Source organism: Panulirus ornatus, chromosome 48, assembly GCF_036320965.1.
Source record: "Panulirus ornatus isolate Po-2019 chromosome 48, ASM3632096v1, whole genome shotgun sequence".
Classification (NCBI taxonomy): domain Eukaryota; kingdom Metazoa; phylum Arthropoda; class Malacostraca; order Decapoda; family Palinuridae; genus Panulirus; species Panulirus ornatus.
The window spans coordinates 8336982-8345617 of NC_092271.1; the positions used below are offsets into that span (position 1 = coordinate 8336982).

General features: G+C 44.1%; 1 pseudogene; it reads right to left on the minus strand.

Moving 5' to 3' along the window:
• Positions 1-252: 252 nt before the first annotated feature.
• On the minus strand, positions 253-4943 carry LOC139763965 (uncharacterized; annotated as a pseudogene).
• Positions 4944-8636: the final 3693 nt, after the last annotated feature.

Here is an 8636-nt window from a genome sequence, read left to right on the forward strand (position 1 = left end):
TCACTCAACTTGAGGGCCGACCCGGCAGATAAAACGAGATAATCTTTACACATATGTAAAGTTGTTGATGAATATTGTTTCTAAATATGGGATATAGACAAACTACGACTGTTGTTTCTTGCTAAGCTTTAATTCAAATGATTCAGGAAGTATATTTGCATGTGATTTTGAATACACAGACACATGTAATTATGTTCGTACCATATCATCATATTAACAATAGGAATAATTATTCAACACACGAACATATCGTCATATTGAAAATAGGAATAATTTTCCAACAACCTTCGATGAATAGGAAGCTTACCTAATTTTCATAGAAAAAGCACCTCAGAAGTTAGCTTCTGTTCATGGATTTTATTTTCTTCATTCATCTTTCGTAATCATTGGTAATAACATCACCAAAAACACTTTCATCATCGCTATCCTCCTTCTCCGATCGAGATAATTGTCTCAGTTGATGAAGCGCTTCTTGAAGCACCTCTTGCCTCTCGGCAGTGACTAAAGATCTTTTCCCCCCTCGAGTCGTTTGAGGCTGAATGCGTGAGGGCTCAGGCGTTGCAGATCGAGATGTACTTGGAACAGGTGTGCCAGGCGTCGGTGTTGTAAGGGATGGAGAACAATCTTCAGATTGTAGAAGTATAGAATCATTGAAAATCTGAAAAGAAATAAATGACATTAGTTGTATTATTGCTTAACAAGCGATTTCCTGTCACATGCGTGGGAGTATGAAAAGTAAAGGGTGTACTGTAAAACTCTTAATATGATAATTATATATATGTATATATATATATATATATATATATATATATATATATATATATATATATATATATATATATATATATATATATATATATATATATATATATATATATATCATCCCTGGGGATAGGGGACAAAGAATACTTCCCACGTATTCCCTGCGTGTCGTAAAAGGCGACTAAAAGGGGAGGGAGCGGGGGGCTGGAAATCCTCCCCTCTCGTTTTTTTTTTTTTTTTTTTTTTTTTTTCCAAAAGAAGGAACAGAGAATTGGGCCAGGTGAGGGTATTCCCTCAAAGGCCCAGTCCTCTGTTCTTAACGCTACCTCGCTAATGCGGGAAATGGCGAACAGTTTGAAAGAAAAAGAAATATATATATATATATATATATATATATATATATATATATATATATATATATATATATACATAGAGAGAGAGAGAGAGAGAGAGAGAGAGAGAGAGAGAGAGAGAGAGAGAGAGAGGACTTATTTGTATACATATTCATCTGGGAATGGGTATGAGTAGCTTATATATCAGGAATTGCTCAACATTAATAACAGTCTTTTAATGTATTAATAGACACCCAAAACCGCAGAGGAGTGGAAGCGTGTAGCAGAAGGGTTTTCCAAGAAATAGAACTTTCCTAACTGCATCGGAGCCGTTGACGGGAAGCATATCCTGTAAAGGCCACACCTGGTAGCGGTTCCTTCTACTACAATTATAAAGGTTCCCCCAGCATCGTGTTAATGGCCGTCTCCGATGCAAATTCAAACTTCATATACGGTGACGTGGGCACTAATGGAAGTATCAGACGGTGGAGTGTGGGATAACTGTTCTCTCTGTCAGTATATTGAGAATGGATCTGCGTGTATGCCAGATGATGACGTACTTCCTAATAGCTCAAAGATATTACCATATGTGATTGTGGCGGATGATGCATTTCCGCTGAAGCGCCATATCGTTAAACCTTTCCTTTATCAAAATGAAAACCTCGGGCAGCGTTTATTTTCCTACCGACAGTCAAGAGCTCGACCTTCGGAATACTTGCTAATAGATATCAAGTGTTTAAAAAAGCCATTTACCTTGAACCAAAAAAGGTAGAGCAAATAGTTCTTGCCTGCACTGCACTACATAATTACCTTCACAGAGGCCCTATCACCCCGAATTTGTGTACGGATGGCAATGTAGTAAATCGTGAACAAATCCCTGGCACTTACAATCTCATGCTACCACTAGAGAGTCAAGAACAGAACTCCACCATCGACGGCCATCTATACATGCAATATTTCAATGAGGAAGCTGCTGTAATCTGGCAATGTAGAGACATATCTGGCTAATCCAGAACAATAACTCATCAATGAGGAAGCTGCTGTGATCTGGCAAAATAGAGACACATCCAGAGCAATAACTCATCAGTGAAATGAGAATGATATTATTAACGTATCATGTATACACTCTTCCTAGAAATTACTGATGTTGTTGGATACTGATCATACTTTACATTCTGTGTTGTTAGCGAAATTGTAATTGTGGGTTGTGGCAATGATAAAAAATATGTTCATGGCTTGGTTTTTCATGTTCTCATACAGAGACAGACAGACAGACAGACACACGACAATTACGTTCTTACCTCATGATCAAACACTTCTTCAGGCATACGAGACACTTGATTATCCATACTTGAAACAGATTCTTTCATGCTGTCGCCATCGATGAGGAAGCAGAGGTCATCGAAACACCATAATGTGTTGGTATAAATGTCGTCAGCACCAACCCCTGACTTCTTTGATTTCTTCTATTTGCGTAGCTCTCTCCTACTACGACTACGAGGGATTCTATTTCCTTCTTCACATCAGAAGCAATAACAGATAATCCACTTTTCTGAAGTTCTGCTGTTACTTTACTAATTGCCGCTACGCGTTTGTTTCTGTCTTTGTAAACTTCTGCCCTGACGTTCCATAAGCATGGGTTCTGCCGGTATAGTTCGATTAACAACAGGGTCTCTCTTCTATCCCACTGGCAGCTTTTCTCCATGACAGACGTACGGCTAGCCAAGTTGACAGGGCAGGTGAGAACTAATCAACTAACAGACTCAGAAAATCCGATAACCAAGTAACTCTGTTCATCGTGTGCCTGGCAGTATCGTATACTTCCACGCCTCTGTCCTACCAGACGGTGTCCGAAGTTCCGATACTACGAACATGGATAGTGTCCAGTACACCTCCAGGGGCTCGCTTTTGACGTCATCAGTAAGCCTCTCCGCTTTCCATTATCAACTGGTAACACTGTTTGTCCGACGGACATTGTTCGACCGTGTGGACGCACCCTTAGGTTTTCTCTCTTTCTCGTTTTCTGTCGGAGATACTGAAGCTGCGTCCTGAAGCTGAGTGTTTGGTCAAACCTCACTCCAAGACACTGGTGGGTGTCGGTTGGCCCAGGTTACCGGCGTTCCTTGAAGGGAGAACATCCTGTCTGGTCTCGTGGAACAGAGGGCCATCGCCCTTGTCTTGTTTGGGTTTATCTTGAGCCCCAGCCTGTTGCACTCATTTTCAATCAGCTTAAGCGCGTATTGGGCGTTAGTGACTCTCCTGCGCCCTCGCACTATCAGCTGGAGATCATCAGCGTAGCAGCGGAGCTTAACTGTAGGCCTGAATGGGAGCTTCGCAAGGTTCTCCATTAGGATGTTGAAGAGTGTTGGGCTGAGGATGCCTCCTTATAGGGTGCCATTCTCGAGAGGTTTATAAAACGAGGCGACTCCTTGGAATCGTACTGCTTCCTGGCGATGCATCAGGTAGTCCTGGATCCACCCGATGATCCTGCCCTGGACTCCCTTCTCAGTTAGAGTCTCTAGTATCGCAAGCAGACTGGCGAGCTCGAAGGCTTTTTCTAAACCCAGGAAGACGACTAAAGCCGGTTTGCTGTCAATAATGCTTAGTATCTCCGCAATGTAGGTAGCTGTCCTGGTGTTCTCTGTGTAGGCGATGTGGGGTTTGCATGGAGCCGCCTTTCCACTGGAGCCTGTTGAGAACCATCCTCTTAGCCGTCTTGGCGATCCAACTGAGAAAGGAGATGGGTCGTGGTTTCTCTGGTTCTCCGGGCTTAGGAATGGGCTGGATGTCTGCCTTTTTCTGTGCCATCGGAAGTTTCTGTGCTGTCCACGAGGCGTTGATGACCTGCAGCAGTACCTCGTATCCAGCTTCTCCAGAGTGGCGCAGCATGGAATAAGTTTTTCTGTCGGCCCCTGGTGCCGTGTCCCTGCTCCGTTTCATCGCCTTTTCCAATTCTTGTTTAGTGAAGGCCCTGTCCGTTGTGTCTTGCCTGCTGCTTGCCTCCCTTATGCGTGCAGTCCTCCCCTGTTTAAGTCTTTTCTGTGTATCTTCCGCCTGTGTGGGTAGGTTGTTTGTGGCTGCTCGCTCGGAGAAGAGACCCGCGAGCCTCTCTGCCCTCTCTCTGGGACTGGGGTGGGCCGGTGGAGGCGGTACTGTCGTGCCAGATGCTCTCTTGATCTGGGCCCACATCCTGCCGAGGAAGGTGTTCGCGTTCAGCTCGGAGCACCATTTGAGCCAGTTTGCTCTCCTGATGCTTCTGGTCTCTTCTCTGGTGTGCCGGATTGTGTCCTGTAGGAGGTGTCTATTTGCATCGGTGGGGTGTTTTCTATAGTTCTTTCTAGCCATGTTGACCCTGTTGTTGAGCTCCTTCACTCTGCTGCAATAGTACTAATAGTCTCGGTGTCGTCTGGCTGAGGGCTTGGTCTTGGGGCTGGCTAGATCTGCAGCCTCCTGAAGGGCTCGGGCTAGTTCCTCATGAAGGCGATTTACGTCCGTGAAAGTGATGCCCACCTGATGTTGTTGCTCCTCTTGCCAGGCTTGAATCGTGTTTCTGAAAAGCTCCAAGTTGGCTTTATCGGTGTTATACCTCCACCTCGGTGGTGGAGGCGGAGGGAGCTTGTTGACAGATAGAGTGGTCAGCGTGGCAAAATGGTCGCTGGTGAGTGAAGGGTGCAGCTGCCAGCGGGCTGAGTCTTTCAAGAAGCGGGAGAGGAAGGTAAGGTCGAGTCTCCCGCTGACGTGCGATGGCGGTCCGTCTGGTGAGTGGAGGGGGCGCAGTCTTGGTGGCGTGCACCCTCTTGGTTCGCTCGGGGCAGCCCGGGTTCCACGTATGGTGTTTCCCCTGGTAGTTGGCGCATTTGGGCGATACCTTTTCGTCCTGTTTCAGCTTGGTGAGGCACAGTACCGTGTTGTGCCTCATTGCACATATGGCGCATACGTCCTTGTTTGAGCACCTTGACTGGTGGTGCCCGAACCTCTGGCTGCGGTATCATCTCTGGGGTTCTGGAACGTAAGGCCGCACCTCGTATCTGCCCCAGACTTTCAAATCGATGTGGCTCGGTGTTGGGCCATAATGGGTTATTATAACCTGCCGAGTCTGGACGGTCTTGTCTGTGAGCGGAGTGTAGCGCTCCGCTTTCAGAACCTTGGGGTGGTTTTCTAGGGGATCCAGGGGCAATTCTCTGGGTTAGTTGAGAACCATCGATTTCGTTTCCTTCACGGCCGGGTCCAATTTGGTGGCAGCGGTTGAGTCCTTTAGAAGGACATCCAGGGCGATGGCTGAGGAGGTGTCTTTTGGGTGGAGAATCATCTTTCCCTTGAGGTTGGGCCTGACAGAGAACCTGGCATTTGGCAGCTTTTTCTCCAAGCTGAAAATGGTCCCACAGGCCGTTGTTGCTTCTGTAGTCGCAATCCGGAACTTGTGAAGTGCCGGAGTTGAGCTCGTGGAGGCGGTGGAGTTGGTCGTCGTTGTGGCGGTCGGGGCACTTGTGGCTTCTTGGGAAACGTTGTTTCCCGAGGAGTTATGGCGGCGTTTCATTTCTCGTTCACAACAGGGATCCACCCCTGTTGGTCGGCAGTGTCGGGGACAGTGGGGTGGTTGAAGACCGAGTCGATTACTACGGCATCAGCCGCGTTCACAGAGGGAGCGCCGGCGCTCGCCCGCGGAGTCTCGTTGCGGAGATCCCGGTTCCCTCTATACTCCTGACGTCGCAGGCGGGGGTCCCGGTTCCCTCTATACGCCTGACGTCGCAGGCGGGGGTCCCGGTTTGGGGAGCGTGAACTTTCCATGCCGGCCAGTCGGGTGATGCGCCAGACCAGCTGGGGCCGTGGGTTCTAGTCTCCACAAGAATTAGTCACGAACACTTACACTGTCACTTCACTGCACTCGATCACTGCTGCAGTCCACACTCGCAGTCTAAACACTATACTGGTCACTGTTACAATCCGCACTTATGTTTCTACGTTCGAGTCTCTCAATAGACTCATTGTCAGTCGGTACACAATACTGGTTGTTATTGACACAGTTCACTGTAACTTGCACTGTGGTTGATCCTCATGCTAGTAATCCATTGGCGACGTAATCTCCTGCTGAGATGACGACGGCTGGACTGAAGATCCCAGCTGCCAGAATCCCTCTTTTGTCGACTACGTGGTCACCACGTAGTCAGACGAGCAGGGATGCGTGCTGCTTGGGAGAGAGGAGAGTCAGTGTCTGCACTATGAGAATAGTACGTGAACTTGGGTGAAGTGTGTTAAGGGTAGATATTGACTGGCATTAATAACGATGATGATGTACCTAATGGGAAAGGCCAGTAGTAGCAGTGATATTTTATATCATGGATACATGATGCAATTTAGAGGATCGTTAAAGAATTTCAGTAGATCTATTCCGGTATTGCATTAAGTACAGTTTTACAGTGCGGACTCACGTTTTGTAGATAATAGAACTTAACGAAATTGGTACTATTGGATTCTGTACAATGTATAAAGTTTATTTAGAAAATAGGATATTACGTTTAGCACCTCCAACACCGTCAATTTAAAGTTCTCGTAAAGTGGGCAAGGATTTGTAGTAAAGGGAAATTGTAGGGTAAAAATACAAGTAAGAAAATAGATGAGTGTTGAGAATGCAATAGTAACAGCTTCCAGTTCAAGCAAATAGTAAACGAATAACTGGGACACAATGACGCTCGGATTTCACTGTATAATGTTTTTGCGCTATATGTGAGCACATTAGAAATGTGATCATCCTGTGGACAGCTGAAAAAAACATTCACCTGACACTTGCAAGGAATTTATAAAGTTTTATTAGATTTCTGCGTCAATATACAAACTGATTCAAGCTGTGATGTCCAGAAAGGTGTAATTTTCTTTACTTATTCATTTCACTGAATGCTGCCATACGTTACAACATTTGAATCTTACTGATTGTGTTTTGCAAATTTGTTGACTTCAGATGCCTACGTAGATTAAAGATCAAATTAATTCCTATGAGATCTATCCCAGACAGGTTCAGATTCTTATATCTCTACAGACATCTAAGCTCACTGTTTACTTAAAACTATTTTGGTGAGAAGTTTTGATAATCAAATTTCACTTATGATCGATGCCACAAGGCACGAGAAGCATAATATTAGGCAGGTTATCTTCTTGTTTTCTCATATTTGTTGCTATTTACCATTATTTATTAATTAATCCCACATTTTCCTCTTCCTTTGTAATCCTACCACTATTAATTGATTTGATAACAGATCTGTTGTAAGAGTAAGAAAGGAAAATCCCACATTCTTAAATCGTTTTTTTTTTTTTACCAAGGCATAGTGGAAAGCAGATAATAAAGAACCCTAGAAAATGCATGCCTGTACTGAAGAATTATACCTGTGAATTAGAGTACTGTGATTCATTCTGCAGTGGTAAATGTCAATAGGAAGGAGTATGAAAATCAGAGAAAATGTAATTGTCTAGATTTGTTGTGCATTGTTTTTGTGGTAGAAAAGGAATTGAATTAGTATTGTGAAACTCAGTAGAGTGCATAGAGTTCACATTTGCCTGTAGAGATCACATCAACCAACTATACCAGTAACTACAAGAATCTTGACTCTTCTCAGAGTGGGCTGGGATTTGAAACAAAGTGTAATAGTAGGATTGAAGCACCAAAAGACTTGAGGTTCAACTAAGCAGTCTAATCTAATTAGACTTGACTTAATCCAGCCTAACCTGGCTTACCAACACCTAGTCATTCTCATACAAACTTAAGACTAGTACAGGAAAGATTAGGATAGGAAAGCCTTACTAGTGTAGGAAAGATTAGGATAGGCACAGAATAACATTGAACTTAGCCTACAACAACCTACATTATCGTAGGCCAAGCCTACCCTTGTGCAATGTAGTGTACCCTTCGCTAATCTGGCGTAGCCGATGCCTGATATAAGGAAGCGTATTATAGGCTAACATGACCTACCCTACCTAAGCATATGTAGCCAACAAAATTGATGAATCATGTGTTGCCCAATATGTCATAACTGAAAGTAACATACAAATGAATTATTACCTTATCCAGGAGGAGAATGTGATGGATTCAGTTACTGATGTGGGTATTTCCGTAGAGAATGACTGTGCTAGTTATATTTGAGGACACTGGCATGAACATTCTTACACACCCTGTTCATGTTTTCAGTGTAAGTCCTTGTTTTTAGATGGACGTAATTACAGCTTTGGTTGACAGTTTTGAATATATCTGTACTGAATAAGATTATGGTATGATGATCAACAGTTTGTCATCTCTATAGTACAAGGAGGACAGATTACACTAACTAAGGTTATGTCAGTTTCACCATCCACAGACACAAAAAATGGAGCTATTTTCTGTTCCATTGGATATCATTTACTACCCAGTTTTCAGAGATCACAGGTCTTGAAATATAATCTCCTACACTGAACCGTGCCTTGTCTAATTCAGTAGTAATCTAGACTTAAACATCTTTTTCTTCTGACTATTACAGTACTGAACCACAACGTCTCAGTAAACACTAAACCAGTCTG